The sequence below is a fragment of the Erythrolamprus reginae genome, chromosome 11, assembly GCF_031021105.1.
Source record: "Erythrolamprus reginae isolate rEryReg1 chromosome 11, rEryReg1.hap1, whole genome shotgun sequence".
NCBI classification, from domain to species: Eukaryota; Metazoa; Chordata; class Lepidosauria; order Squamata; family Dipsadidae; genus Erythrolamprus; species Erythrolamprus reginae.
The window spans coordinates 30,466,345-30,491,255 of NC_091960.1; the positions used below are offsets into that span (position 1 = coordinate 30,466,345).

Here is a 24,911-nt window from a genome sequence, read left to right on the forward strand (position 1 = left end):
CTTGCCTGCCTTTTAAACCCTGCTGATGAATACCACACCCAAACCCAGCTGTTTCTAATTCAATGGTGATAATATTTCTTTAACTGCTCCTTTCTTTGCTCTGAACGTCTCTGTCGCATGTCAATGACAGCTTATGCGTCATCACCTAATGATTCCAAGCTACTGGCTGGGGAGAGGGCCCCCCCCCCCGGGACTCTCATGCTGTTCATCCTCATCCCATTCCTGGCTGTCCCCTCCCCCGTCCGACTGCTCAGTCCCCTCCTCTTCGCTGTCCTCCTCCTCCGGGCATGGAGCCAGCAGAGACACAGCTGGTCCCTGAGCAGCCTCAGGCTGAACCACAACAGTTTGAACCAGTTTGTTTGTTGGGTTTGTTTATTGGATTTATGTGCCGCCCCTCTCCGAGGACTCGGGGCAGCTTACAAGATATAAAAACTACAGAATGCAATAGGGTCATTCTTTCTCAAGTGGACTAGGTGTCCCCATTCGACCATCGTCTATTTCAACGAACCTTTGCACATACTGTATATTCCTTATGGTACAAAACTGAAATGTGCAAAATTTTAGGTCCATATTCCAAACATTCAAGGTGCAAACAAGTTTCATTGAAACTGAAGGTGGTTGAGTGGGGAAGGTTCTGAAACTTGGTACACTTGACAAAGAATGACCCAATAGATAAATCCAATTAATTACACTAAACAATCTAAAAGGCCCAGATGTTAAAATCAATCATACACATTCAGACAACAGCCATATCCACATTCATTGGCCAGGGGGTGAGATCTAATCACCCCAAACCTGGTGGCATAAATGAGTCTTCAGACTTGCGAAAAGCGAGGAGGGTGGGGGCAGTGTGAATCTCTGGGGGAAGCTGATTCCAGAGGGCCGGGGCCCCCACAGAGAAGGCTCTTCCCCTAGGTCCCACCAAGCGACATTGTCTAGTCTAGTTGATAGGACCTGGAGAAGGCCGACTCTGTGGGACCTCAGCAGTCGCTGGGACTCATACGTCAGAAGGCGGTCCCGCAGGTAATATGGCCCGATGCCATGTAATTATACCTAGGAAGGCCCATAACTGCTCACGCGGCTGCATTTTTCACGATTTGTAGTTTCCAAACACTCTTCAGAGGTAGCCCCATGTAGAGAGCATTGCAGTAATCAAACCTTGAGGTTCCTGGCAGGCTGTGGGCCAGTGCTGGTTCCTGGACTGGGGTTTGGGGACCCCTGTTCCAATGTACTGGAAATGTTCTTTAAAAATTCAGGAAGACTTGAAAATAGTCCTTCACAATGAACTGTATAACACACATCATACATACATCAGGATCTGATCACAGGAAATGTTTTATGACAACTTGTATTCATCCATAAAAAAGAAATTATGATTATGTTTATCTCGTAATATGTTTTATAAAAATTGCCAAATTTCAATTCCATGAAAGTCATGGATCTTGGATTTTTGACAGATTTCTGTAATTTAGCCCATTTGAACTACCTTGGTTGAAAAGTTTTGCCCTATGATGCTCCATTTCACCCACCTAAGGTTACACACGTGAGAGTTTTCGTATTATATAGATAAAGGCAGATTTTAATATTTTTTCCACCCACAGCAACCAAAGAGACCTAGATGGCTTTGTTGCCTGATTACAATCTATTAGGCACCTGATGGGCCATTTTGAAAATAGAACTGGTCTTGAGAACGATTTGACACAATTTTGCATATTCTCTTGTCTGTCCTTCACATGCTTTGTAAGGGCTTAACATAGTCCATGGCTTGCCTTACGTAATATTTGCAGCCAGGTCATATGATGTGATCTGCATTATATATTCAACAAACTCTGTGATCTTTCTTTTTCTATTTAGTCTGATCAGGAAATCAGTGCTATTGAAGCTGTAGTTGGTTAATTAGTCCAGTATTTTGCAAGTTTCAAGGTCAATAGAAGGAAGGGACCAAGTCTTCATAAGGTAATAAATAAAATCCTGTTTAAAAGTAGCAGTAGGAAAGATGTTCAATCTGTGAAAAAATGCTTTTGGGTTTACAGTGTTCCCTTGCTTTTCGCGGGGGATGCGTTCCGAGACCGCCCGCGAAAGTCGAATTTCCGCGAAGTAGAGATGCGGAAGTAAATACACTATTTTGGGCTATGAACAGTATCACAAACCTTCCCTTAACACTTTAAACCCCTAAATTGCAATTTTCCATTCCCTTCGCAGCCATTCAGATTACCGGTATTACTCACCATGTTTATTTATTAAAGTTTATTTTAAAAAAATATTAAAGGCAGACGAAAGTTAGGCGATGACATATGACATCATCGGGTGGGGAAAACCGTGGTATAGGGAAAACCCCCGCAAAGTATTTTTTAATTAATATTTTTGAAAAACCGTGGTATAGACTTTACGCAAAGTTCGAATCCACGAAAATCGAGGGAACACTGTATTTATTTGTTTTTTAAATATAGTATATCTTTGCTTCTCTGTATTACCAGGGCTTCATTGTACAGCCAGTAGAGAATATAAAGAGAATCTGAATGAAAAAATGGCAAAATCATCCAGATGTGGAGTCTACCTTTGTGAAATGTAATTGCTTTCCCAGTAACACAATTCAATTAAAGAGATAAGGAGCCGCAATCTTACCAATCATTAAACAGCCAGGGCTAATTTAGGCCTATTCTGCCTTATATAAATCTTAGGCTCCTCTTTAGTATGACAGTTCTTTCTTCCAGAACTGTAAATATTTACTTACTGTTTACTCACGCATAGCTTTTGTTGCATTTCCAGGGCATTCTGCCTTTATCTTGCCAGCAAACTGCTGATCTGCTTCTGCAGTTTAAAAAAAAATAAATACCGGTAGACTGTATTCATGTTTGTGGAAAGAAAACAAGGTGGAAGGTCTTTTGTGAAATGGAGCCGCACAGGCCACCTGCAGGAGGAACAGAATTGAATATTCCTGCACAGCTCCAAATAAACTTTGGACTTCCGTGCCAATGAGGAAACCTTTCAGTAGGCTTCAATATCAGTTATTTGATGTGAGACTACCAATATTTGCTGCGCCAATTTGTAAATTCTGGGAGTCCACACATCTTGCATTGGCTGCCAATCAGTTTCCGGTCACAATTCAAAGTGTTGGTCATGACCTTTAAAGCCCTACATGGCAATGGACCAGATTACCTCCGGAACCGCCTGCTACCGCACAAATCCCAGTGACCGATAAAGTCCCACAGAGTTGGCCTTCTCCGGGTCCCGTCGACTAAACAATGTCGTTTGGCGGGCCCCAGGGGAAGAGCCTTCTCTGTGGCGGCCCCGGCCCTCTGGAACCAACTCCCCCCGGAGATTAGAACTGCCCCCACCCTCCCTGTCTTTCGTAAACTACTCAAGACTCGTTTATACCGCCAGGAGTTGAGATAGCTCTTCCCCCTAGGCCATTATAAGTTATGCATGGTATGTTTGTGTGTATGTTTGGTTTTATAATAGGGGTTTTTGGTTGTTTTTTATTATTGGATTGTACATGTTGTGTTTATTATTGTGGTTAACCACCCCGAGTCTGCAGAGAGGGGCGGCATACAAATCCAATGAATAATAATAATAATAATAATTATTATTATTATTATTATTATTATTATTATTATTATTATCTTAAAGTTGCTTAATTTGAAAAATGTTAATGGCCTACCAGGAAATTAAAGTGGACTGGATATTTTGAGGTGGGAACCAGAAAAGCAACACAAAGAAATCAATTAGGGCTTTTAAAAAAATGTATTGACATGTCTGCAACATTGGAGCTTGACTTATGGAAGATCTTTTGTTTCCATTAAAGACGAGGGGAAAAATAGACACCCATCCCATTTTTATAAACTTTCCACAAAATCAACTAAGAAGCTTGGTGGGGTGGGGTGGGGGGAGAAGGAATGGTGCAGTATGTGGAATGCAGCCCTGTGTGGAAAAAGAAAAAAAAAACTCCCTACGCAGGGAATAAAAATAGCTTGTGGGCAAACATGCTTGTTTTAAATCTGCAGGAAGGGGCATTAGTTCAGCCATGAACAAAAAGAGAACTCGGCCATGTGGTCCCTTCAGCTTCAGTTTTAGGCCGGGCAGAGAAGCTCACTCAATAGGCCCATTCATCCGAATGTAGAAAGTGGCCCTTTGGTGGAAGGCGGCACGCCTGCAGAGCCAGCAGAGAGTTAAACGGCTTGTGCAGGACTCTGCTTATGTAGGAGGGAGGCAGAAGGCGAAGAAACTAATATTGTGTGCCCTACAGCCCTTCCTTTCTTCAAAACGAGCCCATGTTGAAACCCAGAAGCAAAAGCATGTGCCCTTTAATAAGATTTGTCCATATGAAGAAAGGGGGACAGCAGATTCCTTCCAATGTTTGGATAATTAAGACTGACCTGCTTCCTCCTCCTACATTAAAATGTAGTTTCTGAGAAGAATTGCCAGCATCCCAATGTTTTAAAGTACATTTTAATAATTGTTTTAGCAAAGAAAATCCTATTTTGACCTTTTAGGCGCGGGGTGGGGTGAAGGTTCTGCTTGTTTGAGTGCCAAGAAATTTTAAGGAACACCAAGGTCAGTTTCCAAGAGAAGCCATGTTTCAAAGGCCAGTATGGATGCTCCCCACACGTGAACAGGACCCCAAAATCGTGGTTGTGATTGGTTCCAAAGTTCCGATGGCTGCAACCACCCTACCCCATCAATAGTGGGTTTCACTTACTTACGCTACTGGTTTGGAACTCTGAGCATACAGAACTTTCCGCGCAAGCACAGATCGTCTGATGACATCTGGGCAGGTGGGCGGAGCCTCCTGCCATCGCCGCTACCCATTCGCCCAAACCAAGGTGGACTGGTAGCGACCCACCACTGCACACCATGGTTATTTGACTGCCTTTTGGATGCTTGGCAATTATGGTGCTTTCTAATGTTTGGTGAAAATGCTTCTCAGCGAACATTGCATTTACTCAACAATTGCTGTAACAAAAAGTTGGGGTGTAGGTGTTTAACATAGAAACATAGAAGACTGACGGCAGAAAAAGACCCCATGGTCCATCTAGTCTGCCCTTATACTATTTTCTGTATTTTATCTTAGGATGGATATATGTTTATCCCAGGCATGTTTAAATTCAGTTACTGTGGATTTATCTACCACGTCTGCTGGAAGTTTGTTCCAAGGATCTACTACTCTTTCAGTAAAATAATATTTTCTCATGTTGCTTTTGATCTTTCCCCCAACTAACCTCAGATTGTGTCCCCTTGTTCTTGTGTTCACTTTCCTATTAAAAACACTTCCCTCCTGGACCTTATTTAACCCTTTAATATATTTAAATGTTTCGATCATGTCCCCCCTTTTCCTTCTGTCCTCCAGACTATACAGATTGAGTTCATTAAGTCTTTCCTGATACGTTTTATACTTAAGACCTTCCACCATTCTTGTAGCCCGTCTTTGGACCCGTTCAATTTTGTCAATATCTTTTTGTAGGTGAGGTCTCCAGAACTGAACACAGTATTCCAAATGTGGTCTCACCAGCATTCTATATAGCGGGATCATAATCTCCCTCTTCCTGCTTGTTATACCTCTAGCTATGCAGCCAAGCATCCTACTTGCTTTCCCTACTGCCTGACTGCACTGTTCACCCATTTTGAGACTGTCAGAAATCACTACGCCTAAATCCTTTTCTTTTGAAGTATTTGCTAACACAGAACTGCCAATACTATAGTCAGATTGAGGATTCCTTTTCCCCAAGTGCATTATTTTACATTTGGAAACATTAAACTGCAGTTTCCATTGCTTTGACCATTTATCTAGTAAAGCTAAATCATTTACCATATTGCCGACGCCTCCAGGAATATCAACCCTATTGCACACTTTAGAGTCATCGGCAAATAGGCAAACCTTCCCTACCAGACCTTCCCCTATGTCACTCACAAACATATTAAAAAGAATAGGACCCAGAACAGACCCTTGTGGCACACCGCTTGTAACCTGACTCTGCTCAGAATACTCGCCATTCACAACAACCCTCTGGTGTCTATGCTTCAGCCAGCTGCAAATCCATTGAACTATCCAGGGATTAAGTCCAATCTTCACTAATTTATCATTGATGGACTAGTCCTCAAGATGACAATGCAAAATAATTTTTTTAAAAAAAAAAAGCAGAAAAAGCTATTTGGGTAAAACCAAAACCTGGGTGATTTTATGCTTAATGAAGTATAACTCAGTTTTTACACAGTGATGTCTGCTGCCTATGGAATGGAATAGGAATAGAATTATTTATTGGCCAAGTGTGATTGGACATAATCCAATCACTTACTTACTTATTTACTTACTTATTGGATTTATATGCTGTTCCAAGGACTTATACATAAGTTATTAGTAATTTCAAAAAACAAATGCTTTTGACAAATTCTCTAAGTCAAGCACTACCAAGGCTATACAGCCCTATGGCGCCCTCATGGCGAACTGTAGAGAGAGGCGCACTCTGCACATGCCTCAGAGTGCTGCTTTCCCTGTGGACCACGCCACCCTCCGGCCCGAAGATAAAAGCGGACGCAGGCCCAGCTCCCTCCCCAAGTGAAGGACGGTTTTTAAAAAGGAGGCGCCGAGCCTCGCTCGTTCTTGGCCAGCAGCCGAGGCGGAGGGAAAAGCGGACTAGCCCCCGCCTGGTCCAGCCCAGCCCACCGCATCACCTGAACCAGGACGCCCGGGGAGGGGCTGGGGCGCACCCCGAGCAGCGCGGCGGGCGATGGCGGCAGCGAGCGGTGCCAGGAGAAGACGGTCCCGGTCGCCCCGCTAAGACGCCTGTACGGGAGAAGGTGAGTGCCAGCCGCGGATCGGGCCGGGGAGGGCTGGGGATCTGAGGGGGGCAGCGCCGCCGGGAAGCGCGCCCTCGTCCCGCGCGAAGGGCGCCAGGAACGCCCAGGCGCTCGCGCGGAGCTGCCTCCCGTCGTGGCCGCGCGCTTCTCCCCCTTCCCCGCTGCCCCTTCGCGGGTGGGTTTCCCAGAAAAAGCGCGCGGGAGCTGAGAGGCTCCCCCTGCCCTGCTCAGCCTGGGCTCCCGCGCCCCTTTCCGCGCTGGCGAGGCGGACGGTCCTGCGGCTCCTTCTGAGAGAGGTGCTCGGAACACGGACGCCCCGCTCCCAGCAATCTCCATCTTTTCCCTCAGGTTCCGTCAGGAGAAGACGAGTCCCCCCCCTTTCACACACACACACACATGCCTCTATCTGGCCCCTCAAGTACCCTCAGGAGATGAAGGACACCCCCCTTTCATACACACACACACACACACACACAAACACAGGTCTCTATCTGGCCCCTCAAGTTCCCTCAGGAGATTATGGGTCCCCCCCTACACACACACACACACACACACACACACACAGAGGGACAGAGTCTCCACCTGGTCCCTCAGGTTCCCTCAGGAGAGTAGGGTCCCCCCCTTGCACACACACACACACACACACACACACGTCTCCACCTGGCCCCTAAGGTTCCCTCAGCCTCAGTAGTACGGTTTCCCCCCCCCCTTACACATACACACAAACACATGCCTCTATCTGGTCCCTCAAGTTCGCTCAGGAGAGTATGGGTCCCCCCTACACACACACACACACACACACGTCTCCATCTGGCTCCTCAGGTTCCCTCAGGAGTAAGCCCCCCCTTACACACACACCCCTCCATCTGGTCCCTCAGGTTCCCGAGCTACACCCCACCTACACACACAGGTTCCCTCAGGGGAGGACGGGTCTCCCTCCCCAACTCCACACACAAACACACACACACACACCGCTTTTCGATAATAATTTGGCGCTCTCATAGGACTTTGGACTGTGGCTATCAACACCTGCAGCGGCCTTACATTGAAGAAACTTTTACACACACAGGCGCTCCCCCTCCCCTCCCCCCACCCCCGCTTTCGTAATAAATAACTAAATATCCCGCTTTTTCAAAATCTTTCAAAAAGCGGATTCCCTCGAAAGAGAGATCCTAAGCGGAGCCTTTTTTTAGGATCGGCTGTGGTGATTCGCCAGAGTTTTCCCCCTCAGTCTCAGGTGAAGCGGGAATTCATGAAGCAAACCGGGCGCTGATTAAAACAGTTCCCCACCCCCCTTCCTTCTCCGAATCTGAGCTTTCACGTCTGGGCAGCTCCTCGCCTTTCGGACAGGTTGGGGTGGCTTTAAAGCGGGGATGTCTCCGACCTAGGCAATTTTTAAGACCTGTGGACTTCAACTCCCAGAATTCCTCAGCCGGCTTTGCCCAGCTATGCTTTGCTGAGGAATTCTGGGAGTTGAAATCCACAAGTCTTTAAGTTGCCAAGGTTGGAGCCCCCCCCCTTTAAAGCGTAAAACGGGGTACTTAAATCTCTCTCTCTCACACACACACATATACACAGACACACTCACACACACACACACACACACGGGGTCGGGGGAGACTGACCGACTGGTTGACTGACAGGCTTATAATCTTAAAACGAAGGGGGTAGTTTAAAAAATTGGGAATAGCTGTAGGATGTGAAAGCAAAAAATACATTTTTTACTTGCTGGCTGAGGTAATTATCCCCTCATACACACACACCCCCACACACACACACACACACCTTCTGAGGTGGCAAATTTTCTTTCTTTTGCCCCCTTGTTTGAGAGCTTTTCGGATGTGTCTTGGAATTTATCTAATTAAAGTCTCTAACCTTGGCAACTTTAAGACTTGTGGACCTCAACTCCCAGAATTCCTCAGCTGGCTTTGCCCAGCTTTCCTTTGCTGAGGAATTCTGGGAGTTGAAGTCCACAAGTTTTAAAGTTGCGAAGGTTAGAGACTCCTGGTCTAAACCAGTGTTTCCCAACTTTGGCAACTTGAAGATATTTGGACTCCAACTCCCAGAATTCCCCAGCCAGCAAATGCTGGCTGGGGAATTCTGGGAGTTGAAGTCAAGATATCTTCAAGTTGCCAAGGTTGGGAAACACTGGTCTAAACCATGGTAATGCCCAGAATTGAAGCCCTTTAAAACTTCCAATACTTAGTTGCGAGCAAAGATACAGAGAATTTGTATTCGCTGGATATAGATTTTAAATTTAAGAAGGGGACATGTGCAGCCATTGACAGAGGAAAGAACTATACTTTTTATTGGGGGGGGTGTAGTGATGGGCAACCAAAATTTTTACTACCACACTGTGGGCGTGGCTTATGCATTTTGTTTCGACATCTTTCAGTGTAAATTGGGTGCTACGTGGTGGAGCTCCGAATTTTGCTACCCGAACTGCGTTCCTGACCGTTCCCTTAGGATCCCATCACTGGGCGTGTACAGTATATATTAATCTGAACTGCTAGGCTAGAGCAACCTTTGTATGACGGGTCAATAATTACTTCCTTACTGTTAATCAGCATCTACATCTTACATTTAAACACTTTTGATGTGGGTTTAGAGAAACACCAAATAAACCTTTAGATTAATAATTGATACTTGAATGGTTTCATTTTCCTTTGAGCCTGACAGCCCAGGACTGTGGTTTTGGTTTTTTTAAAAGACAGTTTTTAAATAAATAAAAAATAACCAGGTCACTGAAACCTTCAGTGACTTTGTAGAAGGGAATGTTTCATCTAATGTGGTCTGAGTTAGCTAAATTGTGTAAACAGTAAAATAAAAATGGGGCTTAATTTTCCTGGGGTGTGTGTGTTTGTGTATAAGGGGTAAGAGAGATTTTTAAAAGGGTTCCCACCATTTATTTATTTTTATTTATTTATTTATTTATTGGATTTGTATGCCGCCCCTCTCCGCAGACTTGGGGCGGCTAACAGCAATAATAAAACAGCATATAATAATAATCCAATACTAAAAACAGTTAAAAAGCCATTATTATAAAAACCAAACATACATACAGACATACCATGCATAAAATTGTAAAGGCCTAGGGGGAAAGTGTATCTCAGTTCCCCCATGCCTGGCGGCAGAGGTGGGTTTTAAGCAGCTTACGAAAGGCAAGGAGGGCGGGGGCAATTCTAATCTCTGGGGGGAGTTGGTTCCAGAGGGCCGGGGCCGCCACAGAGAAGGCTCTTCCCCTGGGTCCCGCCAAGCGGCATTGTTTGGTTGACGGGACCCGGAGAAGACCCACTCTGTGGGACCTAACTGGTCGCTTTAGTGGAACCAGCGGTGCAAATGAAGAACTGGAACTGGAATTCTCCTGCACCCTATATTGGGTTTCTCCTGCACATTAGTCTCCTGCGCACTAAATTGGAGAAGATTCAATCTCTGCAGAATTACGATTTGGCCATTTTTGTCTTTTTAGAGCAGGGGTCTCCAACCTTGGCAACTTTAAGACTTGTGGACTTCAACTGCCAGGGAGTTGAAGTCCACCAGTCTTAAAGTTGGCAAGGTTGGAAATCCCTGTGTTAGAGTCCATCTAGCAACTGTCATTTCCACGCTGATGATTTACAGCCTCATTTAGCAATCCAGGGAAAGATTTAGAATCCCTCTCTTGGTGATAGATTGCCGCGGAGATGACTCCGGGGATGCTGTAAGTTATTGCTGGGAAATGGCCTATGACTTAGTCGCCCACAGGACCAGGGGCTCTGAAAAAGTGACCTGTCATTTTGAATTAAGACAGCAATTCTGTTCTATGTTGTCATTTTTTTTTTTATAAGGGTTTTTTAGTTGTTTTTATTAATTGGATTGTTCATGCTGTTTTACCACTGTTGTTAGCCGCCCCGAGTCTTCTGAGAGGGGCGGCATACAAATCCTATAAATAATAATAATAATAAATAATAATTATAATTATAACACCCAGGATCTCTAAATACATCTGGAGTGCTTTTCCTTCATCCTCGAGCAACTGCACTCTCTTCTTCTCAGTAACTTTTCAGTATCTTCTACATCTGCCATCTTCTGAAAGTGCCACCCATGTTTGCTTGAAAGTGAGACATCCCCCTGATAATAAGTCCAATCGGACTTTGGAACTCATCCCCCCAAAACAAGGCTCCCCCCTGAAAATAAGCCTCCCCAAGCAAAATATATTTAGCCCCACGTGCATCCAGTCCCCATCATTTCCTCTGGTTTGGGTTAGGGAGACAGAGTTGAAATCAGGTAAACAATAAGAGCTCCCTGAAAATAAACCCAAGCACTTATTTCAGGGTTCCAAAAAAAAAAAAAAATAAGGCAGGGTCTTATTTTGGGAAAAACAAGGCTATTTGTGTGTTTATTTTGGGGAAAACATGGCTATTTGTGTTTGTCAAGTGCAAAGAATCAGGGCCATCTGCTAGATTGCAGCGTAGATTTATTCAAGCCTGTACAGAAGAGTTGATGAACAGTCAGCACTAAATTGGTACTAAAGGGATTCAAGGGGGTCTAGGCTTGGATCATTTGTGGTAAGCAAGGACTCTAGGCTGATGACATGTTTAACTCCTCCTCCTACCGTGTTTCCCTGAAAATAAGTCCCTGTCTTATATTTTTTGGAACCCTGAAATAAGCGTTTGGCCTTATTGCCATGCACTCAAAAGCCCGATTGAACTTATCAGGGGATGTCTTGTTTTGGGGAAAACAGGGTAGTTCTGCCTGCTCTCCTCCTCCTCCTCCTCCTCCTCCTCCTCCTCCCTCCTCCTCCTCGTCATCATCATCATCATCATTGGCATCCTTCAGTCTTGAAAGATGGTATTGAGCTCTGGAAAGAGTTCCTAAAACAGCATCTAGTGTGGCTAAAAGGCCAATCCCTTCCACAACACAAGGCTCCTACAGCTTTTGTTATTTCACATTATTGGTTCAGTTCTTCTTTTTCAACTTGGTGCGACTAAAATCAACAACAGCGGGCATATTTTTGTTGCCAGGTCTGTGCCTAAGGGCCATTTAATCAATGTAAAGTGACAGTTATACTTTGAAAAAGTCAACATTCAGACACTTTGAGTGTTTGCTGTGCTGAAGAAGATAAATAATTCTTCCATGTATACTTGGCATGTTTCATAGAGTAGCCTTTCAAAAGCTTTGGCGTTAACGACATTTTCAGCCCTTGAGCTCTTCACCCAAAATGCCACATCGAGTTTTTCCAAAACGTATTTTCCTTTCTTCCTCCTAGTTGCCTTGTTTATAGGGAGAAGCTGGGATGGGTTCCGCTTACTTTGCCATTGGTTCGCATCGTGACATTTTGTGCGTGTGTTGTGCGTGCGTTGCGTTAGACCAGATTATCTCAGGGACCGCCTTCTGCTGCACGAATCCCAGCGACCAGTTAGGTCCCACAGAGTGGGTCTTCTCCGGGTCCCGTCAACTAACAATGTCGCTTGGCGGGACCCAGGGGAAGAGCCTTCTCTGTGGCGGCCCTGGCCCTCTGGAACCAACTCCCCCCAGAGATTAGAATTGCCCCCACCATCCTTGCCTTTCGTAAGCTGCTTAAAACCCACCTCTGCCGCCAGGCATGGGGGAACTGAGATACACTTTCCCCCTAGGCCTTTACAATTTTATGCATGGTATGTCTGTATGTATGTTTGGTTTTTATAATAATGGCTTTTTAACTGTTTTTAGTATTGGATTATTATTATATGCTGTTTTATTATTGCTGTTAGCCGCCCCGAGTCTCCAGAGAGGGGCGGCATACAAATCCAATTAATAATAATAATAATAATAATAATAATAATAATAATAATAATAATAATTTGGCTTCTGTGCATGCTCACTATCTGAAACTGGCCCGAAACACAGCTGAGGAGCTGATTGGTGGTTCGGGGGAAGGAATAAAGGTCAATTTAAGCCTGGGGGCAGGAAGGAAGCCCTTTTATAAGCAGGAGAACAGGAAACACCTTCAAAGCAGTAAAAAAAAATGCGCAAAAAACCCTCCCTCCAGAACCGTCTTCTCCCCCATGAATCCCAGCGACCAATTAGGTCCCACAGAGTTGGCCTTCTCCGGGTCCTGTCAACTAAACAATATTGGTTGGCGGGCCCCAGGGAGAGAGCCTTCTCTGCGGCGGCCCCGGCCCTTTGGAATCAACTCCCCCCAGAGATTAGAACCACCCCTATCCTCCTTGCCTTTCATAAATTGCTAAAGATCCCCCTATGTCGCCAGGCATGGGGGGAATTAAGATATCCCCAGGCATATGTATTTTATGCATGGAATGATTGTGTTGCATGGTTTTAATGTTGGGGTTTAAAATGTTTTTTAATATTAGATTGGTTATACTGTGTTCTTTTGTTGTGAGCCACTCCGAGTCCACGGAGAGAGGCAGCACACAAATCTAATAAATTATTATTATTATTATTATTATTATTATTATTATTATCATCAATTTAAAAAAGATATTATTATTATTATTATCAATTAAAAAAGATATTATTATTATTATTATCAATTAAAAAAGATATTATTATTATTATTATTATTATTATTATCAATTTAAAAAAGATATTATTATTATTATTATTATCAATTTAAAAAAGATACTATTATTATTATTATTATCAATTTAAAAAAGATATTATTATTATTATTATTATTATTATTATTATTATTATTATTTAGATTTGTATGCTGTCCCTCTCCGTAGACTCGGGCCCATGGACCGGCACTAGCCGATCCCGTTCAGTGACGTCACCAGTAGGTTGTTAGTGGTTTTGGCCATCCGGTCTGAACCTGGGAGGAACCCACCCCTGGGAGAAGCCATACAGATTGTCCTCAACTTATGAACAACTGGGACTAGAATTTCCATTGCGGTTATTCAGTGAGTTGTGTCTAATTTTACAACACTTCTTGCGTGCTTGTTATGCAAATCATTGCAGTTGTTAAGTGAAGCCTGCAGTTGGTTGTTAAGCAAACCCAACTTCTCCCATTGACTTTGCTTGTTGGAAAATGGCTGAGAAGGTCACAAATGGAGACCATGTAACTCCGGGTTGCTCATAATCGCCCGAATCTATAAAAATAGAGTAGGGTAGGGTAGGGTAGGGTAGGGTAGGGTAGAGTAGAGTAGAATAGAATAGAATAGAACAGAATTCTTTATTGGCCAAGTGTGATTGGACTTTGGACACCAAAGAATTTGTCTTTGACCATGCTCCTTATGGCTTTGACGCTGAGGATTTGACCATGGGGATGCTGTGGCAATCATAAATGAAAGAATTGCTTATAAGTCACTTTTTATAGTACCATGGTAACTTCAAATGGTTGCGTAAAAAAATGATAGTAAGTTGAGGACTATCTACCGTATTTTTCAGAGTATAAGCCGCACCTGAGTATAAGCCGCACTTTACTTTTTGGTTAGTCATGGTTAGCCACAATGGCTTGGCCATAGTGAATTGTCCCATTCTGCTCTGGAAGTGCGTCTTTCATTACTGTGTGTAGATGTTCCCATCCCAGTGGCATAACTGCAGCATTTTTATAGCAATGGGGCAGCGGGCAGTTTTCTGAGAAACCCCTGCTGCACTGCGATATATCAAAATTGGCTGCCATCATCTCCTTTGGACAGGAAAGAAACAGAACAGTGTGACAGGTCAAAGGCTGCTTCATTTGTTTGTTTGTTTTGCCAAGTTAGCTGGTGTTTGTTTCTTGGAATTCAGGAAACCTTGCAGAGGAATTAATTCAGGAAATTCCCTTTGCTCTGCAGAAACTGCTGAGTGGTTCGTTTTCCTTTGAGGAAATGTCCTTTGCTGATGGCTTCTCCCCTTCATTATTGGAGGCTGGTAGGGAGTCCATAGGAGATACGGTAGCTCAGGGGCTAAGATACTGAGCTTGTCAGATCAGTTAGGTTGGCAGTTCGGCAATTCCAATCCCTAGCACCATGTAGCAGCATGAGCGCCTGTTACTTGTCCCAGCTTCTGCTAACCTAGCAAGTTCAAAAGCATATGTAACAATGCAAGTAGAAAAATATAGTTTACCTTGGTGGGAAGGTAAATAATAATAATAATAATAATAATAATTATTATTATTATTTATTAGATTTGTATGCCGCCCCTCTCCGAAGACTCGGGGCGGCTCACAACAACGATAAAAACAATATTATAATGGCACAAATCTAATATTAAAAAACTAAAAACCCTATCATCATTAAAAACCAAACAGCACATACATACCAAACATAAATTATAATAAGCCTGGAGGAAAGATGTCTCAAATCCCCCATGCCTGGCGGTATAGGTGGGTCTTAAGTAGTTTACGGAAGACAAGGAGGGTGGGAGCAGTTCTAATCTCCGAGGGGAGTTGATTCCAGAGGGCCGGGGCCGCCACACAGAAGGCTCTTCCCTGGGGCCCGCCAGACGACATTGTTTAGTCGACGGGACCCGGAGAAGGCCAAAAGCGTTCCCTGCGCCTTCGGCATTTAGTCATGCCAGCCACATGATCACGGAGAAATCTTCGGAAAGTGCTGGCTCTTCGGCTTATAAACAGATGAGCACCGCCCCCTAGAGTCGGGAACAACTAGCACATATGTGCAAGAGGAACCTTTACTTTTACCTTAGAGCAGTGATGGCGAACCTATGGCATTAGTGCCACAGGTGGCATGCGGAGCCATATCTGCTGGCACGCGAGCTGTTGCCCTAGCTCATCTCTCGAACATGCATGTGTGTGCCAGCCAGCTGGTTTTTGGCTCTCACAGAGGCTCCGGGAGGGCGTTTTTGATCACGATGAAACATTTAAATATGTTAAAGGGTTAAATAAGGTCCAGGAGGGAAGTGTTTTTAATAGGAAAGTGAACACAAGAACAAGGGGACACAATCTGAAGTTAGTTGGGGAAAGATCAAAAGCAACATGAGAAAATATTATTTTACTGAAAGAGTAGTAGAACCTTGGAACAAACTTCCAGCAGACGTGGTTGGTAAATCCACAGTAACTGAATTTAAACATGCCTGGGATAAACATATATCCATTGTAAGATAAAATACAGGAAATAGTATAAGAGCAGACTAGATTGACCATGCGGTCTTTTTCTGCTGTCAGTCTTCTATGTTTCTATGTTTTTGGCTTCCAGAGAGCCTTCATGGGGCTGGGGGAGGGCATTTTTACCCTCCCCTGGGAAGCCTTTGGAGCCTAGAGAGGGTGAAACACAAGCCTAATCGGCCCACCAGAAGTTGGGAAACAGGCCATTTCCGGCCTCCAGAGGGCCTCCGGGGAGCAGGGGAAGCTGTTTTTGTCCTCCCCAGGCATTGAATTATGAGTGTGGACACTCGCACATGCATGATAGTGCACGCACATGCTATTTCAGCACCAGGGGGGGAAAAGGTTCGCCATCACTGCCTTAGAGAATCCATTGTGCGAAATTCTACCGTTTCAAATGGCAAAAGAGTCTTCGGAGTGGGGTGGCATACAAATCTAATACTGTAAATTATTATTATTATTATTTATTTGCTTGTTTGTTTGTTTGTTTGTTTAATTAATTAATTAATTAATTAATTAATTAATTAATTAATTAATTGGATTTGTATGCCGCCCTTCTCCGTAGACTCGGGGCGGCTAACAACAGTGGTAAAAACAACATGCGACAATCCAATACTAAAACAGCTAAAAACCCTTATTTTAAAACCAATCATCATCATCATTATTATTATTATTATTATTATTATTATTATTATTATTATTATTATTATTATTATTGACAGAGAAAAAAGAAGCTGCTAATGTGGCCTTTTTTCAGCCTGGTTGCTTAGATTTATAGGCGGCCTGATTTTTATTGCTACATCGACATTAAAATATACCATATTTTTCGGAGTATAAGACGCCCCTTTTTCCTCCCTAAAAGAGGCTGAAAATTTGGGTGCTCTGAATGTAGCTTTTTTCGAAGCTTTTCTTTTCAGCCCCAACTAGGTGCTAACGATCTTCCCAGCTTTTACCATGCAGGCTCTTTCATTGTTACTCTCTGCAAAGAATGTTTTCCAAGCCCTAAGTCTTTGCAGGGTTTTTTCCATTGCTCTACTTGCTCTGAATGTTTCTTTCCAGCCCCAACAAAGTGCTAAAGATGTTCCCAGCGTTTACTGGCTTGCAAGCTCTTTCATTGTTATTCTCTCCGAATAAGGCCTTTTAAAAGCCCTAGTCGGAAGATTATTATTATTATTTATTATTATTTATTACATTTGTATGCCGCCCCACTCTGAAGACTCGGGGCGGCTAACAACAATAAGAAATACAATGTAAACAAATCTAATATTAAAATAATCTTTAAAACCCCCAATTTAAAGAACCAATCATACATACAAGCATACCATGTATAAATTCTATAAGCCTAGGGGGAAAGGGAAATTTCAATTCCCCCATGCCTGGTGGCAGAGGTGGGTTTTAAGGAGCTTGTGAAAGGCAAGGAGGGTGGCGGCAACTCTGATATCTGGGGGGAGCTGGTTCCAGAGGGTTGGGGCCGCCACAGAGAAGGCTCTCCTCCTGGGTCCCGCCAAACGACATTGTTTAGTCGACGGGATCCGGAGAAGGCCAATTCTGTGGGACCTAACCGGTCGCTGGGATTCGTGCAACAGAAGGCGGTCCTGGAGATATTCTGGTCCGATGCCATGAAGGGCTTTATAGGTCATAACCAACACTTTGAATTGTGACCGGAAATTGATCGGCAACCAATGCAGACTGCAGAGTGTTGGTGTAACATGGGCATACCTTGGGAAGCCCATGACTGCTCTCGCAGCTGCATTCTGCACGATCTGATGTGCTGAAGCTGACCAGACTAAGGATGATAGTCAGATGAATATCTTGTAGGCATTTCCGCATGAATCCCAGCAACCGATTAGGTCCCACAGAGTGGGCCTTCTCTGGTTCCCGTCAACTAAACAGTGTCGGTTGGCGGGCCCCAGGGGAAGAGCCTTCTCTGTGGCGGCACCGGCTCTCTGGAACCAACTCCCCCCCGGAGATTAGAACTGCCCCTACTCTACCTGCCTTCCGTAAACTCCTTAAAACCCACCTTTGCCGTCAGGCATGGGGGAACTAAGACATCTGCCCCTGGGCATGTTTAAATTGTGTATGATATGCTTGTGAGTGTGTATGTACTATATGGGGTTTCTTTTTAAATCTTAAATGTTTTAAATGTATTCAGATTATTTATGATTTATTTTTCTCTGCTGTGAGCCGCCCCGAGTCCTCGGAGAGGGGCGGCATACAAATCTAAATAATAAATAAATAAATAAATAAATAAATAAATAAATAAATCCCCCCCCCCCCCCCTATTTTCCTCCCCAAACAATAAGGTGCGTCTTATACTCTGAAAAATACAGTATGGTTTGGAGGCTGTTTGGGCTCCTTTTCTGAGTTAAAAGATACCGTAAGAGGAATTGGATTCCGCCTTTTTGTCAGCTACTTAAAATCCTCCAGAGTTTTCTCTAGCAAGATTTATTGCAGTAGAATAGCAATAGGCTTGCAAGAATTCTAGCAACTGAATTATTCTGGTGTTTTAAAACTTTTTAAAAAAAATTTACATATACTGGTTGAGTCATTTTGCTGTTCTAAGTGCCATCCAGGCAAGGGTTCCCCGTCGCCAGCACTACCAGTGTGCTCTCAGTGACTGGCGTGGGTGCGACACATTGCCGTGCGATTCAGCTTCTGCGCATGCGCAAGAAGCCAAATCTCAAACCAAGGTCCTTGCATGTGCGAGATTTTGCTGATTTTTGTCGATTTCTTTGTTTCCGGGCATGCACAGAAGGGAAAAAAGTGCCCAAAACTGGCAAACTCTTACGATATTAGATTTTGCCAATTTTTGGCAGTTTCTTTGCTTACGTGAATGTGCAGAAGCAAAACCCCCCGCCAAAATTGACAAAATCTCATGCGCGCAAGATTTAGCTTCCTGCGCATCAACAGAAACCAAATATTGCACGGTTGCGCACACCCATCCAACAGTTACAGAAAGCTGCACGCACAGCTCCATTTTCACCACCGCTCTATAGAGAGGCCCGTGCCAGCAGGAGCCCATTGCGGGAGCCACGTATGCATAAACAGGAAGGCCTTTTCATTGATAATAGGGGAGCATGTAGCTCCCCCCAAAGTCATAAGTTTTACAAGGATGTGATCTACATGTAAAAATGGGCCAATCAGAATTGCGGGGTCTTATCATTTTCAATTTCAGCCTCCCTTCCCCCAACTTTCTCTTTACCGTATATGACACGTATATGGCATGTTTAAATTCAGTTACTGTGGATTTATCCACCACGTCTGCTGGAAGTTTGTTCCAAGGATCTACTACTCTTTCAGTAAAATAATATTTTCTCATGTTGCTTTTGATCTTTCCCCCAACTAACTTCAGATTGTGTTCCCTTGTTCACTTTCCTATTAAAAACACTTCACTCCTGAACCTTATTTAACCCTTTAACATATTTAAATGTTTTGATCATTGAAAGGAATAATCCTTTGAAAGGAATGATCATTCGATCAGGAAGTATTTCTAAGTAGGCTTTTCCCTATTGTTCTTTCAAACAAATGTCCTGGCTTGCAAAATTTGGAAAACTGTGACTTGAGACATGTTTGGGCTTTGGTTTGAAATTGCAGCATTCAAAATTTCACCATGAACGAAATTCTCTCTTGCCCAATCCTATTCTTCTCTGTATTGCTGGATTGCTCCATGAGCATAAAAACTCTTAGAATTCTCTTTACATTACACGGCGAACTCAATTGCAGAAAATACGACTTCAGCAATACCTGAAGTGATCAATACATGGAATTCACTACCCGACTGTGGTAGAGTCAATAAAACGTTAAACAAGCCCCAAAAACTTTAACCATAGACTGTCTACTGTCGACCTCACCCCATTCCTAAGAGGTCTGTAAGGAACATACATAAGGCTACCATCCATGTCTTACTGCATCCTATTGTCTTCATTTATCTGTATTACTTTGCTTGTGTTTATGTTTATACCTATACCTGCTATCTTTTACATGTTTCACAAACAAACAAACAAAAACATGAAAAGATCCAACCTTACCCAATGTCATTTTTCTGCTTGCCCACCACATCGCCAGCCTTTTATTTATTTTATTTATTTATTCATTTGTCCAATACACAAATACATAGGAAGAAAAATAGACATGTAGTAATATATATAAGGGTAAAGTGAACTTAGAGGAGAGGATATATGAAAGGGAGAGAATATATAAGATAGGTGAAAGAAAGGAAAGACAATTGGACAGGGGACGAAAGGCACACCAGTGCACTTATGTACGCCCCTTACTGGCCTCTTAGGAACCTGGAGAGGTCAATCGTGGAGAGTCTAAGGGAGAAATGTTGGGGGTTAGGGGTTGACACAATTGAGTCCGGCAATGAGTTCCACGCTTCGATTACTCGATTGTTGAAATCATATTTTTTACAGTCAAGTTTGGAGCGGTTCGTATTAAGTTTGAATCTGTTGCGTGCTCTTGTGTTGTTGCGGTTGAAGCTGAAGCCTTAGACAGGAGTCCAATCGTGGAGGGTTCAGCATCTAGCCAGGGTCAATGTCAGTGTTTCTCAGCTTCACCAACTTTAATTCAATCAATTCAATTTATTAGATTTGTATGCCGCTCTTCTCCGAAAACCCGGGGCGGCTCACAAAATGAGTATAAAACAAAGCATATAGAACAAATCTATTAAAAAATGCAACTAAAAACCCAATAAAACACTCAGTCAGACAGTCCAATCACACCATAAGATTTCACCTTTAAGACCTTTAAGACCAATGGTACCATTGGTTAAAAAAAAGAAATTACTTAAAAATTATACATCAAGAAAAATGTCCAACTAAAACCAGTAAATAACGACATGAATCATAATACTAAATTGAAACGATAAAATGTAAACATCGATCGACACAAATTTTGAACTACAAAGAAACTGAATGAATAAATTTATAAATTGCTGATAAATGATGACACTAGCAACTACATCAAATACATATGGATAAAACTTCAGGAAAATCTATACCACCTTATGCTTAAACTACAGGCCGCAAAACATAGAAGCTCCAGCTCTAACGCTGGTCCCCCACACTCTTCTTACTACTCTTGTCTTGCTCTATTTTTCTATTCTTCCTCCTCTTGTATTTCTTTCCTGTCTTTCTAAGTCCCTTTTCCTTTCTTTCCCTCTCCTTCCCCAATCACGCATGCTACCCTGTTTCCCCGATAGTAAGACACCCCCGATTGTAAGACGTATCGGGGGTTTCAGGGGGGTCGGCTAATATAAGCCATACCCCGAAAGTAAGACATATGTCTTACTTTCGGGGAAACACGGGGGTATTGCCGGGGGGGGGGAGCCCGATGACGTCGCTTCCAAGCTCCCCGCGCGCCCCTCGCCTTCACCTCGCCGCGGCGCCACCGCCTCTTCCCCTGCCGAGGCTCGGCTGCAAGTGGCCAGCGAGGCCGACCAGTTCCGAGGCGAGCGGCCGGAGCTGCGCCCTCCTTCGCCCGCCTCCTTTCCGGCAGCTCCCCACGCGCCCCTCGCCTCCAATGTAAGACATACCCCAAAAGTAAGACGTAGTGGGGCTTTTGGAGGTAAAAAGAAAGTAAGACACTGTCTTACTTTCGGGGAAACACGGTATATAAGTGAACTATAATTGCTAGAATGTACATTATATGTGTTCCCTTTACTTTTCTGTACCCTGTTCTTAATGTAATAAAAATTAAATAAAAAAAAAAAAAAAGACTTCAATTCCTAGAATTTCCCAGGCAGCCCATGTATATTTGCTAGGATGCTCAAGCCAGTTTCATTTGCAAAGCTGTTGTGGCTGTTGCAGCATCCTTGTGGTCACCTGTGTGCGATTTCCATCACTCCCTGCCAGCTTCCCACAAGCAAAGTCAGCAGGAACTCGGAAATCACTTCCTCTACTCCTGCTGTTTGCCTGCCTCTGCTCCTTTTCAAGGCAAAATGATAACAACATCATCCAAGAAAATTTAAAGTTCATTCCAGTCACATCCTTCTCTCCAAGAATGACCAGGAGGTCACAAATTTCCTAGTGATCAAGCAACTTGGATGATGATGGTGGTGGTGGTGGTGATGACAATGATCTCTTTTATTCATTAAAGTGAAATTCAAGTCAACTAAACATTTTAAAAAGTGTCACAAATAACACTGAGTGGTGCTAATGGTTTCTGTATAGTCTGGAGGACAGAAGGAAAAGGGGGGACATGATCGAAACATTTAAATATGTCAAAGGGTTAAATAAGGTCCAGGAGGGAAGTGTTTTTAATAGGAAAGTGAACACAAGAACAAGGGGACACAATCTGAAGTTAGTTGGGGGAAAGATCAAAAGCAACGTGAGAAAATATTATTTTACTGAAAGAGTAGTAGATCCTTGGAACAAACTTCCAGCAGACGTGGTAGATAAATCCACAGAAACTGAATTTAAACATGCCTGGGATAAACATATATCCATCCTAAGACAAAATACAGAAAATTGTATAAGGGCAGACTAGATGGACCATGTTCTGAGTAGTGCAGTTTTTTGCAGTTCCCAACATTTAAAAAACCATGCAACACACGCATACTATACATAAAATATAAAAGCCTGGGGGAGGTGTCTAAGTTCCCCCATGCTTGGCGATACAGGTGGGTCTTAAGTAATTAACAAAAGACAAGGAGGGCGGGGGCAGCTGTAATCTCTGGGGTGAGTTGATTCCAGAGGGCCGGGGCCGCCACAGAGAAGGCTCTTCCCCTGGGGCCCGCCAAACGACATTGTTTAGTCGACAGCTTAATTGTTGATCTGGTTCTTTATCACAAGATATCAGTTAACCCCGTGGTATGCCCGCTAGAGAAAATTTCCATCCTGTCTCCATAGGTTTCTTCTCCAAACCCCAGAAACTTTAACCTTAGGCTGTCTACTGTCGACCTCACCCCATTCCTAAGAGGTCTGTAAGGGGCGTGCATAAGCGCACCATTGTGCCTACCGTCCCTATCCTACTGTCCTATTGCCCTTATTTATCTGTACTTACTTTGCTTGTGTTTATACCTACACTGCTATCTTGTACATATTTGACAAACAAATAAATCAAATAAAAAATGAAATAAATACATAAAAACTCCCTTAAGGACTTTGGAATGGATTGGTTCTGCTCTTCAGGCTGGTGGTGTGGGGGAAAGAGAAGGAAGTATATTCTGGTTTTAAAAGTTTTTTTATTTTTTAACAAACATATCAATGTGTGAATAGAGTGGCACCTGAGTGTCATATATTTTAATACAAATAAACGAGTATTAATCATATTTGTTTCCTTTATCAAGCTTATATAATCTTTGTAATAATACACATATTTGGATGAAATTATAATCTTTCATTATTTAATCATTCAATATTTCAATATTCACCCTATTTCATGCCTTTTTATACAAATAGAATATTATAAATCATATGTATCACTTTTAAGAAGCTTATATCATTCTAACAATTGTATAAACATTTATGCTAAATTAAAATCTTTCATTATTCGCTTGTTCAAATTCAGTTATTCAATATTTCAGTGTTATTTCTATGTCAAACAGAAAGAGGTATATTTTGTGTGGCCAACTGGAGCTCCCAAATGAAAGGCAGGGTGGACATCTACCCTGTTTTCCCCAAAATAAGATCTTCTAATAATAACCCAGATCGGGCTTTGGAGAGCATGGCAATAAGGCCAAGTGCTTATTTCAGGGTTCAAAAAAAATGTAAGACAGGGTCTTATTTTCAGGGAAACACAGAATTAGTGTGGGATATATAGGTACTTCTCAGTGTACGACTGCAATTGAGCCCCAAATTTCTGCTGTTAACTGAAACATTTTAAAGTTCTGCCGCACGAATCCCAGTGACCAGTTAGGTCCTACAGAGTTGGCCTTCTCCGGGTCCTGTCAACTAAACAATGTCGTTTGGCGGAACCCAGGAGAAGAGCCTTCTCTGTGGCGGCCCCGACCCTCTGGAACCAGCTCCCCCCGGAGATCAGAACTGTCCCCACCCTCCTTGCCTTTCGTAAAGTTCTTAAGACCCACCTCTGCCGTCAGGCATGGGGGAATTGAAATATCTTCTCCAGGCCTATACAATTTATACATGGTATGTTTGTGTGTATGTTTGGTTTTAATAATGGGGTTTTTAGTGTTTTTTAAATTATTAGATTTGTTCTTACATTGTCTTTGTTGTTGTTGTGAGCCACCCCAAGTCTACGGAGAGGGGCGGCATACAAATAAAATAAATAAAATAAATAAAATAAATAAAATAAATAAAATAAATAAAATAAATAAAATAAATAAAATAAATAAAATAAATAAAATAAATAAAATAAATAAAATAAATAAAATAAATAAAATAAATAAAATAAATAAAATAAATAAAATAAATAAAATAAATAAAATAAATAAAATAAATAAAATAAATAAAATAAATAAAATAAATAAAATAAATAAAATAAATAAAATAAATAAAATAAAATAAATAAATAAAATAATAAAATAAAATAAAATAAAATAAAATAAAATAAAATAAATAAATGAGTTTTGCCCCATTTTACAACCTTCCTTGCCATTGCAGTTGATGGTAACATACCTATAGTTGTTACATGAATCTGCCTTCCCCATTGATTTTCCTTGTCAAAAGGTTAATCACATGAACCGAGCCTGCAGAAGTGGTCATAAGTGTGAACCAGTTGCCAAGTCTCTGAATTTTAGTCATGTAACCAGTGGGCGTGTTGCAACGGTCGTAAGCGTGAACTCACTTTTTTTTTTAGTGCCGCTATTAACTTTGAATGGTCACTAAGTGAACTGTGCTGACTTGAGGGCTTCCTGTTTGTGCTTTGGTAACAGTCTTTCTGGCTTTGCAAAGTCAGCGCAGAAGCAGGACCCTGTTGAAAGCCAGGATTAAGTCAGCACCTACCAGGAGAAACAGCTGCTCTGTTTCCTTGAGATTGGCTCTACACAGCAGCCAGCAGATTGAATGAAAGCTTTGTTTGCCCATCCTCCCCAGCTGAAAATAAAGGTGCAAGATTGAAACACAGGTGTGCCTAGAGAGAAAAGAGCTTTTATAGTTTATATTCAGAAAGCAAGGATTGGACTTCTGTTCTTCCTGTT

General features: G+C 42.7%; 1 protein-coding gene across 4 annotated transcripts in view; it reads left to right on the forward strand.

Moving 5' to 3' along the window:
- The first annotated feature begins 1,872 nt into the window (after positions 1 to 1,872).
- The window catches only part of NCMAP (non-compact myelin associated protein), a 610,040-nt gene continuing 587,001 nt past the window's right edge, over positions 1,873 to 24,911 (forward strand). The window contains exon 1 of one of the 4 annotated variants that reach the window (XM_070764243.1): positions 1,873 to 1,956. The gene's annotated coding sequence lies outside the window, so the exon portion shown is untranslated. Of the gene's footprint in view, positions 1,957 to 6,547; positions 6,796 to 13,542; positions 13,674 to 24,911 lie in introns of those variants that run through there. The other 3 variants (XM_070764241.1, XR_011560306.1, XM_070764242.1) reach the window with 3 other exon arrangements.